The sequence below is a fragment of the Podarcis bocagei genome, assembly GCF_964188305.1.
Source record: "Podarcis bocagei genome assembly, chromosome: 8".
NCBI classification, from domain to species: domain Eukaryota; kingdom Metazoa; phylum Chordata; class Lepidosauria; order Squamata; family Lacertidae; genus Podarcis; species Podarcis bocagei.
The window spans coordinates 18,473,939-18,498,584 of NC_138133.1; the positions used below are offsets into that span (position 1 = coordinate 18,473,939).

At 42.2% G+C, this 24,646-nt stretch overlaps 2 long non-coding RNA genes across 2 annotated transcripts in view; both read left to right on the forward strand.

Annotated features, from left to right (window-relative positions):
- The first annotated feature begins 862 nt into the window (after positions 1-862).
- Positions 863-1,305, forward strand: LOC308593967. The gene is made up of 2 exons (XR_014011160.1): positions 863-923; positions 1,121-1,305. It is a non-coding gene; the product is annotated as an uncharacterized lncRNA (long non-coding RNA).
- Positions 1,306-6,927: 5,622 nt separating this feature from the next.
- LOC308593934 overlaps positions 6,928-24,646 on the forward strand; it is a 373,867-nt gene continuing 356,148 nt past the window's right edge. Inside the window, exon 1 of the long non-coding RNA XR_014011092.1 lies at positions 6,928-7,005. This is a non-coding gene — a long non-coding RNA (uncharacterized lncRNA). The remainder of the gene's footprint in view (positions 7,006-24,646) is intronic.

The following is a 24,646-nucleotide window of genomic DNA, read 5'->3' on the forward strand; positions in this document are numbered from 1 at the left end:
CAGATAATGCTCCATGTAACTTTGCTGGTGGCACTTGGTCTAAACCACTAAGCCTTTTGGGCTACCACCTGTTCTGGCTGTAGAGACCAATAGAGGAGGAACATGTTTTGTTGCACCTGGGGTCAATGAAGGTGTCTGGTCATGTTGCTGCAGATGTACCCACTACCTCCAGAAGAAACAAAAGTGGTTCATGCAGTTATTGGCCACCAGTGCTCATTTTACCTCGGTAGATATTGTTAAAGCATCACGATGGACAATGAGAGAACCTATCTGTCAGGATGCTGTCAGGGGCTCCTGGCTAGTTGCCCAGGAAAGTATAAAGACAAGGAAAAGTTTCTTACCATCCTTTTTTTTATTTCAGTCTTTGCAGAGAGAGACTATAGAACACAGCCTCTTGGATAATGGTATTGTTCTGAATAATCTCCACCCACCCCCCCTTTCTGGAATGCTTTCTACTGACAATGTGTCAGCTGGGTGTTGTTCAGGCTCTCCCATGATTTCCCAGCTTTCCTCCTCATCGGCCTCTGAGCTGCTCAAACCCCTGTTGTAAATCTATACAGTCTTCCTCTTTCCTGGGTCACCATTCCTCCTCTGCCCAGTCCCTGACAATTCATTTTCTTTAACATGGAAACAGGTTTTCAGATGATATGCAGCTCTTCTTCAGGCTTTGATTATGAGAGCAACAAATAAACATCCAGTAGTCTACATAGAAACAACTGGGTAGTCAGGCTGGTGGTTACTTGGTTGCAGAGGTTTACTGGCCATTGCTGCTGGCATGGAAATAGTCTAGGTTGAATGCAAACAGGTTGTTCTGGTGACATGTGTGATGTCACAAAGAGGATATGTTTTAAGTCTCGGTAAAGCCAGAAGCAGTTAACAGTCAGACTGTATCTCAGCACAGTCAAGATGGATCTCCATAACAGGTGATGAATAGTTTTATTTGGGGGATATATTAACTTTTACTATTGGTGAAAAGTTTTAGATTGGTTTGCCAGTTTGTAACCCATCAGGTTGAGGTCAATAGATATACATTCACAACCCTTTACCTATCAAATAATCAACTTTATGTGTGACTTTGGGACTGATTCATATAACCACATTTCCTTTATGCACTCTATAGCAGCTTTTTCTCTGTATTTGAAAAAATAACCAAGAAGGAGAAGATAAGGAACCAGGAATAAGATTTGGATGAGTATGGTGAGGATCTAAGCTTTACAAGTGAGGGGGCTAGGATGATGGCTTTGTGGTCCAGCATAGGAATGATAGGTGCTTCATATTATTGAATTCCTCTTCCACTAAGAAGAAGACTTTGAGCTCTTTGCTCTCCTACTTTTAAGGCTCGCCAGGTTCTGGGAGATGGATGGTCTGGAATGCTCTCTAGTGACAACATATCAGCCAGCTGCTCTGGCTCTCCCATGATTTCCAAACTTTCCCCCTCATCTGCCTCTGAGCTGCTACCTCCCTCAACCCCCTGTTGTAAATCTATACTGTCTTCCTCTTCCCTGGAAGGGTCAGGTTGGAGAAGTGGTCTCCACCATACTTCCTCTGCTCAGTCCCTGACATTATCACACTCAGTTAGCCCAGAACCTGTTATAATTCTACCCATGAATTTAACAAGGGAAAATCACACAGAGAATTGTTCTTGAGCTTATTTTGGATAAGTAATTTCAGAGCTCCCAAAATTATTTGGCAGATTCACATACATTTTTTGGGGGGGGGGGCGGAGATATTAGAATGCCTGCATAGTTCCTGAAGTAATACACAAATTGTAATGTTGTTGTTCTATGAAATTCACAGTTCTTGTGAACTGTGGTTATCCAACAACAGAAAGAAACACGGAGATGCATATATCAGGAGAAAGCAGGTATATCACTGAAGGAAAAATATAAAAATGTATTAGTGACAACTGATGATAAAATTTACATTAGGAGAAATGCACACTAAAATACTGGCAAATCACTAATAAAATAAAATAAAATAAATGCAAACCAATGTGGAACTGTGGCAAACAGAACTTAAGGTTGATTTTTAAAATGTGAGAAACCAAAACAGTTTCATCTCTCCGTAGCATCAAGTAGAATCTCCACATTTGCTTCCAAAGACCAAACCAGTCTCCCAAAAATTCTCACCCTGTTTACAGGTAGTGAAACTGATAATACCACTTTGCTCAATATTCTTTGGGAGGAGGAGAAATTCTCTGGCCATTTCTTAGGAGCCAGGATGCTCATCTCGCATTCAAAAGCTTTTTCTCAGACCCTCCTCTTTGGTGTTGTGATGGCAATGATATTGGCAGCAGAGACATCATTTCCTCCCTACCCATGCTCCAATCCGAGCATTGCTTTGGGGCATTTCAGGTGGGATAGGGTGGTGCCTGCCCCCACAAAAATGGTGGAAAATATGCATTCAGCAAAATTCCTCCCTTTTGGGGGAAATGTTGGCTTAGTTCTAATGGTGTACATAGCTGGGATCGTCTGGTTTCTGAACTACTGTGGCTCTCCCTGATGTATGTTCGGAGAGTTTACAGATTCTGATTTGTGGTATGAAATGCTTTTATGATACGATAATCTTTATTGTCATTGTCCCATACAGAACAATGAAATTGAAAAATCTACATAAAACATTCAAAAACCAAGAAGCCAGCTATCCCAGCTATCCCAACCTGGTTAGCCCCTAAAAACTCTGATGCCCCATTTTAAAATACAATATACTCCCATACAGACTCCTTACAATGCGTTTAAAACCAAAATCGCATTTGGGTAGAAACTGTTTCTCAGGCGGCTCGTCCTAGTCTTTATAACTCTGTACCTTCTTCCAGAAGGCAGAAGCTGAAAGAGATCATTTCTGGGGTGCGCACTATCCTGCGGTACCTCTGCAGCTTTCTTATGGCACCTGGAAGCATAGATTTGATCCAAGGTGGGAAGAGTGCACCCAATTATTCTCTCTGCAGTCTTTACAACCCTGGACAGCATTGTTTTTCCCCTGACCATGCAGCTCCCAAACCACACACACAGACCATAAGTTAATACACTCTCCACAGTACAGTGGTAAAATGCCATCAACAGGTCCTTTGAGAGATTGTTTTTCCAGGGGATTCTCAGAAAATATAACCCCTGCTGTGTTCTCTTCATCAGGTCTTAAGGAAATGAAATGAAATGAAAGCAGAGCTTTCCATACTTTTCATGCTAGCCACACACTTTTTAGACATGCATCATTTTGTCACACAATAATTCAGTTTTACTAGTAAACCAGAGGTTAAACTAACCCTTTTCAGCTCCAGGAGGAGCATAGAGAGCATTCATGCAACACACCTGCGCACTGCAGCCAACACACCAATGTGTCGCGACACACAGTTGGGAAAACTTTGATGTGCATTCTGAAAGTGGAGGTTGTGCATTCTGCAAAGCGTTCTCCTGTGCACTTATCTTTAATTTAGCGCTAGCACAACTCAGAGGTGAGGGTGGCCAAATGCAAAGAGGGCAGGGAAGGTGTCGCATGCCAAATTCCCTTCTTCTACACAGCCATTAAAGATCCAAGAGCCTTGCTATCTTTGTTATGTGTCCACCCTACATGTGATATAAAATAAGTGTTATTCCCATTTCACAGATGTGGTGCTGAGTCCGAGGTAGCGACTCGCTCAAACCTGCTGGGGGATGAGTGTTGCATTTGAACTTTGATCAAGGCTTAGAAATGCCAACGTGCGATTCATTTGATTATCTTCTCTTTGCTGATTTTCAGCCTGCAGTTTTGAGTGGGTATCATCACAAATAAATGATGTATTCAGTTACTGAGATAGGAGGGAACTGAATAGGAGGGATGCGGGAAATGACAAAAGATGAGCAGCTGTGATATAGCATTGTTTGCTTTGCAGCTGACCAGCTGAGATTTTGGACTAACATGCTAAAAATTTGGATTCTATCAGCATTGCTGTTCAGTTTCTAACTGTTGGCAAAGATAATGATATTCTATGATGTTGAGAGCTAGATTCAAGGCTCCGATACCTACAGTGTAATCTAAACATATCATACCCTCCAAGTGTCCCTATTTTCCAGGGACAGTCCTGGAATTACAAAAGTCACCCCAGCTTCTGATTTGATCCTGAAGTGTCCCTATTTCTCCCACCAGTGCTTTTGCCAAGCCCAGAGAGTAAGATGAACCGGTGTTTCTCTCGTGCAGGAGCAGCAGTGAGGAAGCATCCCATTGCCTCTCCATGGCTGCTGCTGCCAACCTCCTCCCTTGGGCATTTTTTTTTTTTAAATCATATTTATTAAAATTTCCAATAATAACAGAGTAAGAAAAATAGAAAAGATAGAGAAAGAAAGAAAAAGAGAGAGAAGCTTAAATCCTTACTTTCATAACCTTCTTTCTGGGACTCCCTCCTTCCCCTCCCGACTGTATTCCCCTTTCCTTAAGTTGGTTCCACAAGCTCTCATTCCCAATTTAAAACCAATATGTTTAACCCATTAGCCAAAGTTTATACAATCTTACCATCACTCCTCATCTTTAACAGAAAGAATAAAAAGATTTTTCCCCCAAGATCTGTCCCAATTTCCTTCCACGAGCTCCCCCTTTTTTAAAAAAACATGTTAAATTAAAATACCAAAGTTATATGAAAAAATAGAAGACAAAAGATATAAAAAATCAGAAAATTGGTTACATAGCCTTTGGATTCCAAAACTCCCCCTCCCTTCCCCGGTTTGAATTCCCCATGTCCATCAGTCTATATGTTATCAGCCTGGAGATCTCAAGTCCATAGCCAGATTTTTCCCCGTTTCGCCTTGCCGGTTTTCTTTTAATTTGTTTATTTTAATGATGTTTAACTTCAAAAATCCAGTCAAATAGAGGCCTTTAGTTTCCTTAGTCTTTGTTGCTCCTCCCATTGTTCTTTCCGTGTCGTAATTAGTCCTTTGATCTTTTTATTCCTTACTTTCTCAGGTTTCTTATCTTGTTCAGCTGCTAAAACGTTCTTTTTCCGAATTCTGGTATCTCTACAGAGGTTTGTTATTCAGGAACAAAAACTTATGTCCAGTCCCTTCCTTTCTTCAATAGAAAATTCTATTGTCTCCTTTTAGTGTAAACACCTCTGTAGACAAAATACTGTTTCCGTTTTGCCGCTTTCTCAGAGAATAAGTCCTGTGCTCAGCCCAGAGTAATTTTCCACATACGACCACTTGTAATGTCCCGAAACCCCTCTAGGGGGGTTGCAGTAACTTTGTATCCTCTAATCCAAAAGTCAAGTTGTTGTTTCTTTTCTTCCCGACAATTTATGTCCAAATAATGTCAGTTTGTAACAGAGTTAGCCAACAAAATACTTGTAACAAAGTCCTCTTTATATTCTCAAGCTTTGACAGCTACTTTGACAGCTGTCAAAGTCTCCGTCTCTCTTCGCCAGGCTTTGCGAATCGCCCCGGTTCCCAGGGGGGGTTGCCTTTTCCTTCTCACCCTCCACTCTTCTCCTCCAGCACAATTCTTGTAATTTCGCATCGTGGAATTAATGATTTTTATCTGCGGTAAACTTCTGAATCGATCTTGGTTACCCAGTCCTTGTTTTAGAATGTTTACAGTCAGGGGGGGATTGACTTCCTTTTAAGATCGCCCCCGCTCGTGCCGAATCCGAAAAAAAATTTCTTTTTTTCTCCTTTTGTGCCCGGTTTCCCAATTACTCACGGGTTGTTGTTGATAGTCCGAATTTCAAATGGAAGAAGCCAGCGCTCTCCGTCGAATGGCATGCGGCTGCGCTCGGCAGGGGAAGCGATAGACCCAAAGCACCACGCCACTCCCCGGCACCCGATCCGAAGCCTTTAAAAAGGCTCTTTCACGAGTCGGGAGGGCGCTAGCGGTGCCAGCCGGGTCCCCATGTCCACGGGCTCCGTGCCCGTGGTTTTTGAGGGTCCCCGCGTCGCCGGCGCGGTAGGACCCAGCCCCTGCCGAGCAGACTCCCTCCGGAGCTCGGAGGGAGTCCGCCATTCGGCGATGGCGCCAACCCGGAAGTCCTCCTCCCTTGGGCATTTTGAAGTGGATGCTGAAGAGCAGACAAGGAAGAGGAGAGGCTGCCACCACTGAGGTCCAGCCCCACATGACACGCCTGTTCTGAGGCGGGAAGAAAGGGGGAGCAGAGTGGAATGCAATGAGCATTAAAAAACCACACACCTTTATATGTCTGCATCTAATCTATTCATCGGCGTGTGTCAGGAAGCTGTCAGCAGCTCCCGGCTGGTTGCCCAGAAAAGTATAAAGACAAGCAAAAGTTTATTACAGTCCTTTTTTATTTCACACTTTAGAGAAGCTATAGAAGCCAGCCTCTTGGATAATGGTGTTGTCCTGAGTGAATTTCCACACACACCCGTCTTTCCAACTTCCTCATTCATCATCATCACCACCACCTCCTCTAGGGGTACTGCTATGTGCCCTCTGTCTTAGAGCTCTTTGCTCTTCTACATTTAAGGCTTCCTGGGTTCTGGGAGATGGAGGGTCTGGAATGCTTTCTAGTGACAACGTGTCAGCCAGCTCCTGCTCCAACTCTGCCTGCTCCTCCTCTCTCATTATTTCCCAACTTTACCCCTCATCTGCCTCTGAGCTGCTACCTCCCTTAAACCCGTGTTGTAAATCTATACTATCTCACTCTTCCTCCTTCCTGGGAGGGTCAGGATAGAGAGGAGGTCTCCACCATTCCTCCTCTGCCCAGTCCCTGACAATGTTTTCTTTAACAGTGGAAGCAGGTTTTCAGATCATACAAAGCTCTTCTTCAACCTTTGATTATGAGAGCAACAAATAAACATCCAATAGTCTAGAGAGAAACAACTGGGTAGTCAGGCTGATTGTTACTTGGTTGCAGAAGTTTACTGGGCATTGCTGTTGGCATGGAGATAGTCTAGGTTGAATGCAAACATGCCATTCTAATGTCATGTGTGATGTCACAAAGAGGACATGCTTAAAGTCTTGGTAAAGCCAAAAACAGGTAACAGTCAGACTGCATCTCAGCACTGTCAAGATGGATCACCATAACAGGTGATGAATAGTTTTATTTTGGGAAATATATTAACTTTTACTATTGAGGGAAAGTTTTAGATTGGTTTGCCAGTTTGCAACCCATCAAGTTGAGGCCAATAGATATACATTCACAACCCTGTACATATCAAATAACCAACTTCATGTGTGACTTTGGGACTGATTCATATAACCACATTTCCTTTATCCACTCTATAGCAGCCTTTTCCCTGTGTTTGAAAAAATAACCAAGAAGAAGAAGATAAGAAACCAGGAATAAGATTTGGATGAGTATGGTGAGGATCTAAGCTTTACAAGTGAGGGGGCTAGGATGATGGCTTTGTGGTCCAGCATAGGAATGATAGGTGCTTCATATTATTGAATTCCTCTTCCACTAAGAAGAAGACTTTGAGCTCTTTGCTCTCCTACTTTTAAGGCTCACCAGGTTCTGGGAGATGGATGGTCTGGAATGCTTTCTAGTGACAACTTATCAGCCAGCTGCTGCTCATGCTCTGCCTGCTCCTTCTCTCCCATGATTTCCCAACTTTCCCCCTCATCTGCCTCTGAACTGTGACCTTCCGCACACCCCTGTTGTAAATCTACACTGTCTTCCTCTTCCTCCTCCTTGGAAGGATAAGGATGGGAAGGCAGTCTTCACCACACTTCCTCTCCTCCTCTGCCCAGCCCCTGACAGCATGTGTACTTCATTTTGGTCGACCGAATAATAAAATAAAATCAGGATTAAGGTGTTTTCTCAGGACAGTGGAAGGCATGTGTGCTGTGTCCCATCAATGAAGTGCTGGTGGTGTGGGGAACATAAAGTGGGGGAGGGGTTGAAGAGGGTCAGTTGAGGGGAATGACAAATATTTCTATTTTCATCTGTTGGAAGGTAGCACATATTTACTCACTAAACAAATTCAAACATGCTTATGTGGATGTAAATTCAGTGGTAAGGTAAAGGACCCCTGGATGGTTAAATCCAGTCGAATTTGACTATGGGGTGCGACACTCATCTCTGTTTTCAGTTTGAGGGAGCTGGTGTTTGTCCGCAGACAGCTTTCCGCGTCATGTGGCCAGCATGACCAAATCGCTTCTGGCACAACAGAACACTGTGATGGAAACCAGAGCGCACGGAAACGCCATTTACCTTCCCACCGCAGTGGTACATATTTATCTACTTGCGCAGGAGCTGAGACAGAACAATGGGAGCTCACCCCATCATGGGGATTTGAACTGCTGCCCTTCTGATCAGCAAGCCCAAGAGGCTCAGTGGTTTAGACCACAGCACTACCGGCTCTCATGTTCCTCAAAGTAAGCTCCATCGAGAATGGTGGCACTTACTTCACATTAAATATATACAGGATTAGGTTGTTCACTAGCAGTGCTATGCTGTAACTGCCTACTCAGTGATCCTGGAGTATTTATTTCCAGGCCTGAGGTTTCCCACTCTTCTTGGAGTAGGGGGAAATAAAGCCATCATAGTGACTGGGCAAATATGACTGCCCTCAACGGCTGGGATTTAGAACAAAACTGCCAATCAGCTTTCAGAAGAAGTAGCTTGTTTTTGCCAGTATCCCAAGGGCATTGCTGCAGCTGTTAGTTGCATCCCTCTGCTGATCACATGGCTTCTCCAAGGAGTCTTTCTTCTCCCAGCTGTAAAGAGTGAGAGAAAAATATCAAGGCATCATTTCCTGCCGGATAAAATAGTAATTTACAAAGGAGAATCGGAAGGCACCTGAAGAGCGATTGATAGAGAAAATTATTTATCACAGCCTTAGAATATGTCTGAAGTCTCTGCCTGATTCCCCAAGCATCTGAAAATATTAGTCTGGCACTTGAGGTTCCTCCTCCTTTGACAGCTCAGTGTCTGTTTATGCATAATAAGTCTTCCTTGTGCTGTATGTTCACCTTAAGTAGGGAGAAAACTCGATCCAGGCAGGCATCATGATTTGTTTCACCAGGGATATCATCTTCTTCTTTTTTAACAGTCACATTTATTTAATGTGTGTGAGTCAGAGACTCACAGTGTAACTGTGCGGAATGAAAGTCCTATTCCCATAACTCCTATAGGTTATAAAAGTATAGAGACCGTATACTGAACGAGAATTTCCCCCATCTGGTTCAGTACTGAAAAAATAAATGGGAGGAAAGAAAAGTAGATAACTCATGGACCAATTAATAAAAATGCTCCCCCCCACCAGTGTTATCAAAGATACAGCAGTGAACATTATATAGCAAAATTGGATACAATGCAAAATATCTGCTGAGAAAGCAATGCAAAATAGATTGAAGGCTATGTACATGTGCACCACACTCAAAGCATTTGCAAGGCATACTAAAAGCTCAAAAATATCTGACTTACCTACCTGCCAGCATGCCCAGTGGTCAGGGGTGGTGGGATTCATAGGCCAGCAATACCTAGAGAGCTACAGGTAAGCCATCCCTGATTTATTTATTTTATTTTATTTATTGAATTCATATACCCCCCTATACCCTCAGGGTGGTGCACAGAATAAAATCAAAATATAAAAAACCACAAAATACATAATCAAAATAAAAACAACTCAATAAACCCCTCCAATAAAACCCACATTTTAGAAGGTCATAGAATGTCAATCAAATCAACCAAATGCCTGGTTAAAAAGGAATGTTTTTGCCTGGTGCCTAAAGATGTATAAAGAAAGCGCCAGGTGACCTTCCCTGGGGAGAGCATTCCACAGACAGGAAGTCACTGCAGAGAAGGCCCATTCTCATGTTGCCATCCTACAGACCTCTCAAGGACGAGGCACATGAAGAAGGTAGTTTTGCATGCAGGGAGTTTCTGGTACGTGAATCTTTGTTGGAAAGGATCTGTAAGGGTGTATGGGCAATCTATCCAGAAGATAAATTTTATTTTGAGGAGTTCGTGATCTGACTTGGTTGCCCCCTTCCTGCCTCTGTTCCTTCTCCCTCTCCTTGTCTCTTAAACTCTTTGATGTAGGCACGCTGGTGGCACTGTGGTCTAAACCACTGAGCCTCTTGGGCTTGCTGATTGGAAGGTCAGCGTTTTGAATCCCCATGACGGGGTGAGCTCCCGTTGCTCTATCCCAATTCCTGCCAACCTAGCAGTTCGAAAGCACACCAGTGCAAGTACATAAATAGCTACCACTGTGGTGGGAAGGTAAACAGCGTTCCTGTGTGCTCTGGCATTCGTCACAGCCCTCCGTGCGCCAGTAGCAGTTTGATCTTGCTGGCCACATGACCCAGAAAACTGTCTGTGGACAAACGCCGGCTCCCTTGGCCTGAAAGCGAAATGAGTGCCGCAACCCCATAGTCACATTTGACTGGACTTAACCATCCAGGGGTATTTTACCTAAGTTCTTTGATGGCATGAGAACAGCCTATAATGTCCTAATCAGTTAGGAGGAAGTGATAGTGATGAGTACCTTCTTTGATGTTGGACATTATTTTGGGAAAGTGAGGCATTGGGAGGAGGTGGCTAATGAATAATCTGCACATAGCCAGTAATGAAGTATCTGCACGTAGCCGGTCGGATAAGTCACACAGGCTAGCTATCTATAAATTTGATGGTTTGGGGCAGAATTGACAGATTGCACGGACTGACAGCTGCAGAGCCATGCAAACTGAGGCTATCTGGGGGAATCACTTTGCCGCTTCTTGAGGGCTTCCAAATGGCAGACTGAAGTTCTTGCTTGGTATGTATATATTGCTTGCTGCTTAGAATAACATCTTTAATCTTCTCACTCACTTGTGTTTTGTATTACTTCCGAATCTCTTTTTTTAAAAAACACCTTGCATTTGGCAAGACAAAGGGTAAGCTAAGGAAGACCTCTGTCTGTGGCTTTGGACAACCATCTGCCTGATTTCATTTCACTGATTTCATTGATTCAGCCAGCGTGGTGTAGTGGTGGACTTGTAATCTGGTGAACCGGGTTTGATTCCCTGCTCCTCCACATGCAGCTGCTGGGTGACCTTGGACTAGTCATACTTCTTCTGAAGTCTCTCAGTCTCACTTACCTCACAGAGTGTTTGTTGTGGGGGAGGAAGGGAAAGGAGATTGTTAGCCGCTTTGGCACTCCTTAAGGGGAGTGAAAGGCGGAATATCAAATCCAAACTACTCTTCTTCTTCTTCTTTCATTTGACACAAGGCAGATTCATAAGCTGAAGTGAATTCCTTAGAACTGCATGGGTCTGCCTCTAGGTTTGTGGCTTAGCTGTTCTCTCACAGGGGTACCATTTTATTTCTTTGGTCAAAAAGGTCCCAGTTTTAAGCAGCCATGGTCATGCACTTCGTTGCAATGTCACTGGGACAATCACATGCGGCCTTTACCTGTAAGGTAAAAGCTCATGCAGAGAAGCATCTCTGCAGCAGTGCTGCCAAAGAGCAAACTTGGTGGTAGTCTTGTGTGATTCCAGTCGCTTGCAAATGAGCTGTCAACTAGTTTCAACTGGCCCTCTGGCTATTTTAATGACATCCAGCCAAGCATTTTACGATTTCCACACAGTGGCAGCAATTAGCAGTGACTCCGAATTGATAATGGATGGTTTCAAACATGCACTCCCAAATAATAAATAATAAATAATAATATTTTGCCTTCTTGTGTGGCTTTACATTTCTCTCCTCATGCCCAACGTTCCCTTTGTGCATGTGATAATTTATTGCATATTTCAAAACATTAAATTTCATCTCTCTTGAAATCAGTCCCAGAGCAATAAAAAAAAAGTTCAATTTTTATGTGTAAAATACATGCAGCAATGAAAGGCATGTTATGAATCCAGGAGGTTGGAAACCAGGAGATAATGAGATCTTGGGTAGAAACAACAAGAGCTAAAGGGGATCCGTGCATCTAGGAGTAATGAAATTAATCGTATTGCACAGAAACTCGGAAACAATCGCCACAAACAGATCCAAGAGAAATTGACTTTAAGCAGAGAGGTCTCAAACTTTGTTGCAGCAAGATGCAATAAGAGGCGAAAATGCACTTTTTCCTAAGCCAGTTGTAAATAAAGAAAGACAAGAAAAAGCAACAAGTATTTCTTTTGGCAGAAGGGAATCTATTACCAGGCATAGAGCCAGACCAATAAAGCCCCAAAATGATGGGCCAAAATAAAATGATCAGCCAGGACCAGAAGGATGGTCGCCAAAATGCCCTGAGTAACAACTGAATGGGTAAATTTAATCCCTGGCATCTCCCGAAGAGGCCAAGTAGATACAAAATAGAGATCCTCACCCATCAAAAATAGAAAATAACTAATTTCAGAGAAGAGTAGAAAGGTGTAATGTTTTATACATAGGCATTAGATGGACAGGACAGAAATTTATATATTTCTGAGTCTGGACTCAGCTACATTAGTCAAAAAACAACATTTAAACATGCAACACCAGATGCAGATGTAGAGCAAAAAACATTTTACGTGATTTTACATAGAGTTTTTTCTTTTGTTATAACGATTTAATTTATGACTTATTTATAGCGTTTTCGCCCCTGTGTGTAGATCTACCCTCTGTCTCTATGTGTGTCTCATTTTCCTCCCTCCCTTTTTCTTTCTTTCTTTCTCTCTCATATATTCTTTCTCTTTAAGAACATATGTGCAAGAACATGGTATCTAGCAGAACAGTCTATCATGGGAAAGGGGATCTATAATGGGGCCATTTTGTTCTAAATTCAATAAAGAATTAAGACTAAGCACTCTCAGAATCCACTTTCTAGGTGTGACACACCTCCTGCTTGAAGTGGGATCTCTATATATTTTTTAAAAACCTCAAAAGAAGACTGAGCTTCTAATACTGTATATCGTAACTCACCGGTGGGATAGGAAATAGGAAAAAGCCTATAGGAAATAAGTTGTGGATTTGTATAGCTAAGCAGCATTCAGCTGGTTTATATTGTAAATTTCCAATGTTGTTTTATCTCCTTGCTATGTTCATACACAGATATTACTTTTTTATGTCCCCCGTACTTTATTGTTTGATTTTTTTCATTACTAAAGATTTCTGTGGAAGATTTGATAAAATTCTCTGCTGCTTTTTTATAATAAAATATCTGCCTGTGGTTTTAAGATTACATTTAATACTTATTTCCTTGTGCTGTTTATTGAATATATCCAAACTCACTTGGAAGTGGGAAAATGGAAGCATTTGATATGAGAAATCTCATAGTATGAGAGCACTCAAAACACTGTAAATAAATTGGACACACGGCAAATCACATTGCTATTGGCTCCAAATTTGTAGTGTGTTATACAGATTGTCATTGCTGAGTGTCAGAATATACCCCCCAATGCAGCTTTAAAATCATGTCACAGGCTCAAACGTTCACATAGTGGGGCACAATTTGAGCAGATTTGAGCAGTGATTTTTGCAGTTGAGAAGACAATGCAGTGCAAATGACCCAAAACATTATTGTGCGATGTCAGTTGGCTTTGCAAAAGAAATATCCCCGGAGCACTGTACCCATTGTTCATGCATTCTTATCAAAACTAAAACTGAACGGAAGGACTGCAACAAATAAGCACATGCGTGTGTGCGTGTGAGCGAGCATGTGCAGAGCTTGAAGGAAGTACACTCGCATACCGGTCAGAAGTCCCGGTTCCTGTCTTGATAACACAGCAAGCGTAGTTAATTAAAAAGGAAGATTTATTGCAAAAACAAACAGAGTTCTCCGGATGGCTCTAACAAGCCGCCAGTCTCACCAATCATGATGACCCTTCTGAAGACTCCTTCCGGTTACAGAAGATACTGAACTTTCTCACTTTGCGCCTTTTGCCTTGTTTCCGGACTAATAGCCCTCCCCTTAGCCTATTCTAAGGAGGGATTGGCTCAGCTCCAATCTCGCGCCAGTAGAGTGTTGGCTGGGTTCCGGCTCACTCCCAGCCATTCTCTTAACCACTGGCATTCCAAGGGGCGGGAGAGTGGGCACTCGCTGATGCTCATCCTGCCTGGCAGTTAACCCTCTCTGTTCCTGGCAGCTTTCTTCACTAGTTGCAAACCTTCACTGGGATCTGGTTGCAAACCTTCAGAAGGGGTTGGCTGCAAACCTTCCTTGGTGGCTGGCTCATTCATGACAACACCCATAGCTGAATTTCATTTCCACCATCAACAAATTCTTCTTTTTTAAAGACCTCTCATAAAATATGTGTCTAAATGATTGCTTTATCACAGAATGCACTATTTAAGTGTACATTCTGATACATGGAAACTGCTAAGAATTTTGTTGGAACTTTTCAGAGAAGTGAGAAATCCGCTGGATAACCAAGTTCTGATCTGCGTATTAGAGCAAAAGGTGTTCATTACATCTTTTGCATAGGAATTCACAATGTTGAATTCCTTTAGCATCCCTGCCATAAATATATATAGACCAAGTTCCATGATGCTGTTTCAGGGCCAAAGGGAATTTTTGTGTTCTGCTCTATATTATACGGCTGTCATACAACAGGATTCATCCATCAAAAACAGCATCCTGGTGGAATCCCCAAAAATCTCAGAAGTGTTGTTTTTTTGGTGAATCCCCCCCCCCCAGCTCAAAAACTCCAACAGCTTTTGTGTCCAGATTTTCACTTTTTGAAATATGGCAACGCTAATATATTTTTCCAGAAGCAGGACATGCATACCAGGTTCCATCTAAATTTCTCAGTGTTCAAAAGAGATGTTGCATTACAAACAAATAAGCCAAAGTTTTCAGAAGTGACTAGGGTGGAGGAACCAAAGAAAATTAAATGTGGACTGAGCATGGAAAACTGAGGGAAACAGGGATGGAAAGTACTATACTGGAAAAGGTGGTATGAACGGGAAGACTCAACACAGTGACATTTTATTTAATGTCTCACTTCTTGCAATCTATTTTTCATCCCTCCTTTGAAAAGTGGGTGTCCTAGTTAAGCTAGGGTTGATATTTGAAATGGATGGTGGTGATCAATTTTTGTCCACCAACCTAAATTCCAATATCTGAATTTTCAAAGAGAGATTCCTGCACTTGTTGAAAATGGGGATGGGAGACAAATTGGGGAATCGTATCAGAAGAGTGAAATAAATATCTAAAATAATTAAATCACCTGTTCAGACCTCTCCACAACTGTCCTTACTAAATATCTGGATTAGTGACATGAAGGCTTGTCACTCTAATCAGTGTTTTTTTCTGGGGTACGCAGGAGTACGCATACCCCTAAACATTTTGTGAATCTTTGTACTTTTGTCCATTTAGTGTATTTATTTTTCCCAATTTGAACTACTAAATGGTGATTTTTCTTGAGTCAAATGAGAGTACCCCTACACATTATTATTTTTAAAAAAGCACTGACTCTAATGAACTTTGGACATGGATGTTAGCTGCAGCTAGGATTTCAATAACCCAGCAATGGAAAACCTAGAGGCTCCAGAATGCTTTTATGTCATCTGATGGGGTCTTATGTCATCTGGTGGGTTCTTATTTCCATATATATATATTGGACTTTGCTGCTGATTGCTCACCATCCATCCCAGTTCGGAAAATAAGGATTTCTTTATTTAAGTTGATGTGCCACCATTTTTTCCTCTTACTACCTTTCATCTATTTCCCTTTTTATATGGTACTATGTAATATCCTGCTACCACAGTTTTGGGTTGTTAGTAATAGTCATTAGGTTACAATGCAATTTAGAAAGGACAAAAATGAAGAGGAAGGGGGATAGCTGTCTTCAACATAACAGCAGAAAGGTCAAATATAATTCTAACAAACAAATGCTAGAGTATTATCTTAAATGTGTGCAGCAGTGTTCATTTTGAGGTCTCCGATTTTATTCTTGATATCCCTCCTCACAGAAATACCACATACAGTACATTTTCCATGTCCTTCCCTTTTCACAAAATTATTATCCTAAATGTGTGTAGAAACATAAGAAAGGCCTTGCTGCAGCCGACAAAAACTTCATTTGGGTCAGAATCATTCTGTTACTGTGGATAACCAGATGGCCATGGGAAGCCCACAAAATAATAATAATAATAATAATAATAATAATAATAATAATAATAATAATAACAATAAATTTATTTATACCCCCACCCATCTGGCTGGGTTTCCTCAGCCACTCTGGGTGGCTCCCAACAGAAAGTTGTTGTTGTTGATGTTGTTGTTATCATTATTATTATTAAATTGATAAAACATCAAACATGAAAAACTTCCCTAAACAGGGCTGCAACAGTACTCTCCCATCTTCAGCTCCCCAGCAAATGCATTTCAAAATTATCAACGGGGAAATTAAATTGTTGCAGAAAATGGTTCCCTTAAACAAAATAAGTGGGTCTGCCAAGGTCGGGCACCAATTAACAACAACAACAACAAGGCCTAGAACTTGGGTCTCTTGTCATCACTATTTGCCTCAGTTCCTCAGACTCCGTCCCAATAAAATTAGTTCAGGCAAGCGGATCTTCCCTACATGTTCCACTTGGAAGAAAGGGGCATCAAATTCAATCAGCTTCCATAAGCCTCCTGCACTAAATTTCATTTTGATACCTCATTGTCCAACACTAACTGTTATGGACAGTCTAAAAACATAAGAAGAGCCTGCTGGATCAGGCCAATGGCACATCCAAATGAGGATCCACTTTTCACAGTGGCCAACCAAATGTCTGTGGGAAACTTGAAAGCAGGATCTGAGCACGAGATCATTTTTTCCCTTTTGTAGTTGCGTGTGGAGGTCCCCAAGCCACCCCTCAAAAAAATTCACAAATCACACGTAATTTTTGTTTAAGGTTTTTGGCATAATTTTGGCCACAACTTTATTAAAATACATAATCTGTGAATGGTTGCTTAGGCATTGGTTATAACTATCTGTCCCCCCCCCCCCCCCGCCTGGGACAGAACCGACTTTCTGAACTGGTCCCATTTCAGGGATTGGACGAAATTGTGGCAAGCCTCAGGATTCCTTTAACGGAATTCCCTTCCACACCACCACTGGAGGGGCAGGCACAGCCTATCCTGACTCCTCCTCCACCATTTTTTATACCCAGTGCCTAACCTCAACCTTACAAGTTGTGACAAATTGCTAAGTAGTAGGCAAAAACCAAATGGCACCAGCCAATCAGCCAAATGGACAAAATTCCTACTAGGCCCCTGCCCCAACGGCAGATGACCCCATGACAGGCATAGCAAGGTCAACCAGAACACAGGGTGGGTGGGTGATCTGATGCACTCAGTGAAAGAGAAAGCAAAAGCAGAGTGGTCCCACCCACCCAATTTGCAACATGCAATTTGCCTCAGCAACCCGGTCATCCAATCGTTGCTTCAGGCAATCACCATTAACCTGCCTGGCAACAGAGGGTTGGCCTGGCAGACCCCACTGCAACACATGCTCTCATTTTAGGGAGAACATGCTTTTTCAGCTGCTGGTCTTCAGAAGCATTATGAGCCTAACCATCATGGATGGCAGCCATTGATAGCCTTTTCTGTCTTGACTTCATTAATTCTCTTTTATGCATGAATTAGGCCCAAATTCTGGGTTCAGCTTAGCATTGTTCATGCCTGTCAATGATGAGTATTAAGTTTAGAATGGATGGTGCACCGAGTCATCTAAGGAATGATATAAATACACCTATGACAGAAAACAGAATTTCCCTTCCTCCTGGATTATGCAGTGACGTCTATATGAGCGGATTTTAAATATTCAAATGTTTCTTTGATTTACTGCTTTCTGAACTTTTAAAAATGAAACATGAATGCACTTTTATCTGCCACCCCAATAGTGTCAACTTTTATTTTTGATATTTATTTACGTCAATATTTCTATTCTTCCTTGGATAACATTTCACCGCCTTTTGTTGTTTATAGGCCCTTCTATGTTTGAACAAGGATTGCATCTGTTGGAACTCACAATAAGTTATATATCAGGATTGGACATGAAACGAGTCCTCTCAATCCTTCAGCCACTAACTTTGTCTATACCAGGCTTCCTCAACCTCAGCCCTCCAGATGTTTTTGGCCTACAACTCCCATGATCCCTAGTTGGCAGGACCAGTGGTCAGAGATGATGGGAATTGTAGTCTCAAAACATCTGGCGGGCCGAGGTTCAGGAAGCCTGGTCTATACCTATTTTCATATTGTTTCTTATCTAATACTGCCACTCAACATATTTAGCAGCCATACTATGGGACAGAGTTCTTACTGGACACAGCAAACCTCACTCTGGCTAGTTAGCAGTGGGGCTTACTGGAGCAGTGTAGACCTGATGCTCAAGCCAGATGGGGCAGAAACCTGTGGGGACAGGGAAAACTCTAACTGGAGTTGGTGTAGCAAGTAGGCCTGGATTGAGTCTGATGCCATCAAGTAATGGCAGTGATACCAGCTTGGGATTTGGTGGGTCTCTGGTTGGTTCAGCACCTCCCCTGCCTATGGAACACCCCATTTGGGAAAATTCTGTAGGGTACTGCCAGTGAGAATTGTGTTTGTGGCTGAAATAGAGAGTTCTTCACAGGAGGTGTGATGTTGGCATCCCTTTCCAGGTGGAGAGTGGTGGGACCTGTTTTGGTCCAGCCTAAGGGACATGTGTGCCTCATCCAGCCCCGCCTCTCATGCCAAATAGAGAAGAACTTTGAATGCAGCTTAACACTGTTAGATGCAATTTCTTTTGAAATCCGTCTTATTTTGATTTCCTTCCAGCTAATGCCAAAATTAGTGTTTGCTCTCATGTTTTGGGTTTTTTGTTGTTTTTGTTTCTAAAATGTGTTCTGTTTTGCAAAGAAGAACTGTTTTGCTAAAGGCATTACAGTAGATATTACAACTAATAGTGAAATGGCTTTCTTATTAATTCTGAGATGTCCTCATTACATTTCCTGGATATTTAAAAGGCAGCAAGGGATTTCATTATGCAGACGGAGCTTCTAGCTGCTCAGGTGATGGTTCTTTGAATTAGATATTTGAATTTTGTTTGGGGAGTTGAATAATGTGTCTTACCCTTCTAATTATATACCAATAAATCAAGCTTGGCAGATTCTCAATTCTTGTCATGTAAGGAACAATTCTGGAAAATATTAAGGGAGAAAGGCAAATATCTCGGCACTGCTTTAGTGATTTAGAAAGAGTGAAAACAAGATATAATTCCTCACTGCATGTTTTTTATTAATATGTGTTTTTTCTGTGCTGTTCACCAATTTAGGACATGAGATTTGACTTTCACTTGTGCACTGTGCTGCCATAGCCCTACCCATCAGCATCATGGTAGCTGACTGCTACCAAATCCCAGACAACCTGGGAGCTGGAATCTGCAATCATGTATCCACTCCTACAGGAAGATATGGCCCTCTAGATTGGTGTTGAATGCCAACTTTGATCAGTTCCAGCTAGTTAGGGAAATGGTCAAGGATGGTGGACAGTGGAGCCCAGCAACACCTAGAGGGACTCAGGTGTGAGATTGTGAGAAGGATAGTAGGATAGATTGATTAAATATTATCCTTCCTTCACTCACGCTAGTGAGTCATGTAGCAGAGTTTGGAGAGTTTGGATTTGATATCCCGCCTTTCACTCCCTTTAAGGAGTCTCAAAGCGGCTAACATTCTCCTTTCCCTTCCTCCCCCACAACAAGCACTCTGTGAGGTGAGTGGGGCTGAGAGACTTCAAAGAAGTGTGACTGGCCCAAGGTCACCCAGCAGCTGCATGTGGAAGAGCGGAGACGCGAACCCGGTTCCCTAGATTACGAGACTACTGCTCTTAACCACTACACTACACTGGCTCTCAAGCAGAGCAGATTCGCCTCAATACAGCAGGATGCTAATTTGCAGATTCATTCAAATCTCTTTAGTTAAGCAATCCAGTCTGGCTTGATGAGACTGGATTATTCCTGGTGTCCCCTTTGATCCCTCTTAAAAGAATAAAGACAGAAGAGTCTTTCCTTAAAAGTAACAAGACGTTTACTCACATTCAGTTCACAGTATGATCCCTGAAGGCAGACTTTAGCTTGTGGTTACAAAACATAGTGCGAGTTCATCCCATATGGGGATTGAGCCCATGTGCTGCTGGCTAAGAGCCAGCAGAAAGCAAAATACATTAAGAGAACAGCATCAAGAAAACAAAATGGCTGCAGGAGAGCAGCATGGCATCAAGAGAGAAAGATGGCTGTGTGACTCTGCTCTTTTATGGAGTCAGCCAGGGTCAGACCCATCCCCCTGGTCACATGCAGGGGGAGGACACTCCAGACCAGTGGAACAGGAAGCTATACTGACTGGAGTAACATCCCCCTGCCTGTGCCCACTCTAGGGAAACAAGGAATGTTGTATTTGACTGCTCCAATGGATTACATCCCACATCAGGTTCTCCACCTGTGCATTCCTTGTGGGATAAATCAGCCTCGTATATCCAACATACTTCAATCTAATTCATGCATGGAGGAGTTAAGACCATAGAGCAAGCTGTCCTGCCAAGGCTTAGCTAGATCACTTCTCCTCAGCTTGGGAAGAAGGCTGGCCAAGCACATTGTCTTCTCCTTTCCACCATGTGAATTCTACCAGTGAGGAGGTCTAAGCTGGATGCTCCATATGGCTTAAGCAAGCCATATTTGTGTTTCCAGGCAAATAATCCAGAAATGTGTTTTAGAACCTAAGTTATAGTGCCTATCTTTTCTTGCTGTATGGAAAAGGGCATGAATCTAAAATGACATGAATCTGACCTCTGAAGAGGTCAGAGTAAGTAAACAATTTTAACTTACCAAACAGGTAACTATTTATAGGGGACTGGGGAACTTTGGAAGACTTTTAAAATGTCCCCTTCTAACAGCCTATATTTCCATGCTTTGCTTTGCTGCATATTTTGCAATTTTGAATCTCTGCTGGAGTTCCCTGACCAAAGAGTACTTGCCCCCAAAACTGGATCTAGGCATCCAGGGAATTTTTCTTTTATTTTACCATATCTATTTTATCTTTTAACTCAATACTTAAATTCCTACACTCCTAGGATGTCGTGTGTGTGTGTGTGTGTGTGTGTGTGTGTGTGTTTGCTGCACCAGCATGCGGTCAGGCAACAGGATGCTGAAGACAGGACTTGTGGATGTGGGAATTGAAACTGCCCCTTCCATGTTAATTTCACTTGGCATCAAAGTTACATTTACTACTGATTTCCTTCCTTTCTTTTTGGCCCCTGTTAAACCTTCATCTGAGCCCTGCGTACACTGATATTACAGTCAACATTTTCGATATAAGATTTGACTTTGTATAATGTAAGGAAATACTGTATGTCTGAAAAGCAGGCCTCAAACCAACAATACAAAGGCAACTTCTCCTTCACTTCAATGGTGCAACATGACTGGGAAAGTAAGTGCTCATTGATTTTACAAAATGAACAAAAGCCATTTAAATAGCTTAGATTGAGGTAGGCAGCTTGACATTAAGAAATGCCTCTAACTTATTTCACTTAATACCAGGGGCATCCTTCAAATGTATAAGTCATGAAAACACAAGACATCCAGAGATCAATATGTAATTGTTTACCATCCTTGAAGGACTGAAGAATTAATTTAATGGTGAATGTTAACATAACGTCAATTGATTTCGTGAAGAAATATTAGAAGGATTTGTGAACTATAGTAACAGAGTTGCACATTTTGGACCACAAGTTTTTTGGGTGGGGTTTTTTTTCTTCCTGTGTGTGTGTTTTAAATCTCCTTTTTTACATATCTATGACTAGCCATAACAATAAAGCTTTATCCAAACTCTAGAAGAGTCTCCCTTGAAATTACTCAGATGTTTCACCTGATGAAGAACCTGTAAAGTCTGCAAAATTTCATTGGCAACTTGTAATAGGCAGTTGTGGAACGCAGTTTAATAACGCAGTTGAATGTGGTGCCAAAACAGGTGTTAGCTTGAGAAGAAATAAAGTAAACTGATACCTTTGGCGGTTTTCACAGGATCTACTACAGAAAATTACACAAAGAGGTAACTTAGCCTGCAAGACCATATTCTGTTATCTTTCACTGTTTGTGCTCCACTTCCTAGTCCTGTCATGCAAATGTTTGCATGTCCCATTAAAGAGGCAGAAGCATTTGCATGGCAACTTGAGGCAGTCGTCACCTACTCTACCATTTTCTGCCTATTGTCCTGTCATTCTCATACCTCCATTGTCAGGAGTTATACAGCAAACTAAAGTTGGTGACCCTGAACCTATGAAAAGGTGAGTAGAAAATAAAATCTGTGCGTCTCCTTTTCATACATTTTCATGATTTGTGTATGTCAAGTGGGTGTTTGTGTTCACAAAAACAAGTGTGAGAGAAGCCAATCTGGAAGCTAAGTTCTGTCTCTACTGATGTGTTAAGTCTGCTTAAATTATTTGGTGGGTAGCATTGCGGCTGGGCCCCAAGCCTTGTGTAACCCAGCTGAGGGTTGGAGAAGAAGAAGAGTTTGGATTTGATATCCCGCTTTATCAGTACCCTAAGGAGTCTCAAAGTGGCTAACATTCTCCTTTCCCTTCCTCGCCCACAACAAACACTCTTTGAGGTGAGTGGGGCTGAGAGACCGGAGAAGTGTGACTAGCCCAAGGTCACCCAGCAGCTGCATGTGGAGGAGCGGGGAAGCGAACCCAGTTCATCAGATTACGAGACTACCGTTCTTAACCACTATACCACACTGGCTCTCGAGCTAAGGGTTGGAGACTGGCGTGCTCCCCACTGTCGCCTCCCTGCACCGTTGGCGCTGGGCGGGGCCCTTGCCAACCAATCAGCGCCAACGGAGGGGTCGTCTGCAGGGAATTTAACCTCCAGTGCAGCAGGGAGGCCATCCTCTCACACTGTTCATCAGAACTCCCACACTCCTTGCCCTTTTTTCTGCTTTGATGCGTTACAACCTTTCTATGGAGTAATCGTCTGTTGCCATATTGTTGGGACTGGGCAACCTGATCACTCATCCATTTGGCCTTCTGTGTAGCTACCATATCTGCTCTCCTTGACCTTGGACTGAGCATTTGGACACATTCCAGCAAAAGGGAGCCTGTTAATTCTCTCTCTCCCTGTTCTTCTCCTAGCTGTTCCCAGAACCGGATCCTTCCCTGACAAATCATGTAATTTCATTTGATTTTTGTAACTCTGTTCAGCTGGGTTGTTTCCAATCAGAAATGTCATGGCCTCTTGTAAATAATGGAATTAACTAATGCCATGGGCATCCTGAGGTCTGGATGAAAAGTTGACATTGTAAGCCAACTGTGATCTAGCCACTATGTTCATCTATATTTCAGGGGGAGGATAGAATTTTAAAATTACTTTGTGAGCTATAAATTCAAGGTATTACTCACCCAAGTGAAATCTGAGAACTTCTAAAAAAAAGTGGAAATGGCCTGGCAAAACGAAGCTTTTATTGAAAAGGGAGATGTACGGCCAAGATATTCATTAACAGGGTGAGGTTTTATGGAGAAGAAATAATGTAGGATCAGAGGGCTGGAAAGCCAATTAGAGAATCCAAGGGTGAAAAGCCAAACCTTGAAGAAAGAAGTGATAATCTTAGTCAGCTAGAGAAAGGATTAGCATGGAGAGGTGATAATAACAGTTTTGTGGCTGAGAAGGGGGAAAAAATCTGAACTGAAAAATGAAGCTCAGAAAAAGGTGGGGGGAGGAAGAAAGATTGGGGGGAAAGTTAGATTGTATTCAGTTTTAATTACTGAATTACTGGGGTGTTCAGAACCCTTTCCTACTTTTCTATCTGCTCAATTCATCATAATTTTCTCAGAAGGAGGGTTTGCAGCTGAGAAGTGGTGCCTCAGATTCAGCCTTTGAGCCTGCAATCATATACTTCAGAGTAAGCCCAATTGAACTCAATGAGTTTTATTTCTGAGTACTCGCATCCAGGATTGCACTGTATGGCATTTATCTCTGTCCGATTTAAGGGCAGCAGGAATCCCATTCTAAGCTCACTTATCTAAGGAAAATGTGGTTTTGTGATTAAAAGTAGGATGCTTTGTCCCAGAGAGGGTTTTTTTGTTCTAATCCTGTCATCTTTAGGAAGGGCTGTGGCAGAGTGGTAGATGCCAGGTTTTGCATGAAGAAAATCGAAGGTTCATTTCTTGGCTCCTTTAGTGCATATAACAAGGCTGAGAGAGTCAACTATCTGAGGCAATAAAGAACTGTTGCCAGTCAGAGTATGCATCCCAGATCCAGATGCATTCAGAATCAGACAGCTTCATGTACAGGTCAGTCTCAATGAGTGAATTATAAAGACTGCACAGATGTTCATGCTAGGACGTTTGTAATGATGATAGCTACATACTCTATTTCAACATACTTTGGTGCACAAGTTGCCCTAGAGAAGAAACATACTCAATATCTACAAGCTAAAAACATAACAGAGCCAGTTGGTTGTCTCTGTGCCCAATCACAGAACCTGCCAATTTTTCCTCAGCCCCACAATTTTGGCAGCAAATTTCCCACCTCATTAACAGCATTGTCAAACTGTAAATAGCCAGTGTGCTTCAGTTTTTGCATTCTGCTTGTATTCTAATCGATTCACCCATTTGCTTTCCAGAATGTACGGTAGTACCAGCGTTTAGGGGTGTGCAATATGTAGAAATCTGTGCACAGTGTTGGCGTCACTTAATCAAAGCCATCTCAAAGGAGGTAGATTTAAAAATGTCGCGTTCCATGTTCTCCAAATTGCCAGTTGCTCCTCCACAAAATAAAATGTCCAGAAGTGGCTTGAAATGAGTACGTTAATCGCTTTTGG